Source organism: Octopus bimaculoides, chromosome 9 (genome assembly GCF_001194135.2).
Source record: "Octopus bimaculoides isolate UCB-OBI-ISO-001 chromosome 9, ASM119413v2, whole genome shotgun sequence".
Taxonomy (NCBI): domain Eukaryota; kingdom Metazoa; phylum Mollusca; class Cephalopoda; order Octopoda; family Octopodidae; genus Octopus; species Octopus bimaculoides.
The window spans coordinates 75,490,517-75,491,720 of NC_068989.1; the positions used below are offsets into that span (position 1 = coordinate 75,490,517).

The 1,204-nt window shown below is 44.7% G+C and overlaps 1 protein-coding gene across 2 annotated transcripts in view; it reads left to right on the plus strand.

The window, feature by feature from the left end:
* LOC106869760 (ras GTPase-activating protein 3) overlaps nucleotides 1-1,204 on the plus strand; it is a 214,418-nt gene that overhangs the window by 186,910 nt on the left and 26,304 nt on the right. The gene's annotated exons all lie outside the window — the stretch shown is intronic.

Genomic DNA, 1,204 nt, shown 5'->3' on the forward strand with positions numbered 1-1,204 from the left:
CCCTTCGACTGGCCCCTGTGCCGGTGGCACGTAAAAAGCACCCACTACGCTCTCGGAGTGGTTGGCGTTAGGAAGGGCATCCAGCTGTAGAAACCATGCCAAACCGGATTGGAGCCTGGTGCAGCCTACTGGCTTGCCAGTCCTCAGTTGAACCGTCCAACCCATCCCAACGTGGAAAACAGATGTTAAACAATGATGATGATGATGATGATGATGATGTTAATATATCATTATTCAGCAATGCTTGTATGATGGTTAAAGTTTCTCCTCTTACATGGACCACATCACTAGTGTGTTACAATGACATTGCACTTATCCTATCTCATAGGTTTCCTGTATCAACATCTCTAATTATACCACATGGTTTACATGTAGCACGTGTAGTAATGTACGTGTAGTGGTGCACATGTAGTGATGTACCTACGTACATGCAGGCATGTTTGTAGATGAGATTGTCACCATTATCATTTAATGTCCACTTTCCATGCAAATGGAGAGTTAAAAAGTAGACACCAGTGGGATATAGATAAATATATAATTAAAACATCCTTTTTTGTTAAGTGAAAGGGTTACGATTCTGCGTACCAATTCACACTAGTGTACACACACTAGAGACATATATACATATATATGTATATGAGTGTGTGTGTGAGCATGTGTATGCACACACAAACATGCACATGTTTGTGTGTGTGTGTGTGTGTGTGTGTGTGTTTATTTATAAATAAATGTGCACAGATAATGGATATTTATACATTTTATTCTAGTTAGCTTACACATCATCATCATCATCATCATCGTTTAACGTCCGCTTTCCATGCTAGCATGGGTTGGACGATTTGACTGAGGACTGGTGAAACCGGATGGCAACACCAGGCTCCAGTCTGATTTGGCAGAGTTTCTACAGCTGGATGCCCTTCCTAACGCCAACCACTCAGAGAGTGTAGTGGGTGCTTTTACGTGTCACCTGCACGAAAACGGCCACGCTCGAAATGGTGTCTTTTATGTGCCACCCTCACAAGCCAGTCCAGGGGCACTGGCAACGATCTCGCTCAAAAATCCTACAGGAGCCAGTCAGGCGGTACTGGCAACGGCCACGCTCAAAATGGTGCATCTCATGTGCCACCCGCACAAGAACCAGTCCAGGGGCACTTGCAACGATCTTACTTGGCTTGCCGGGTCTTCTCACGCACAGCACATTTCC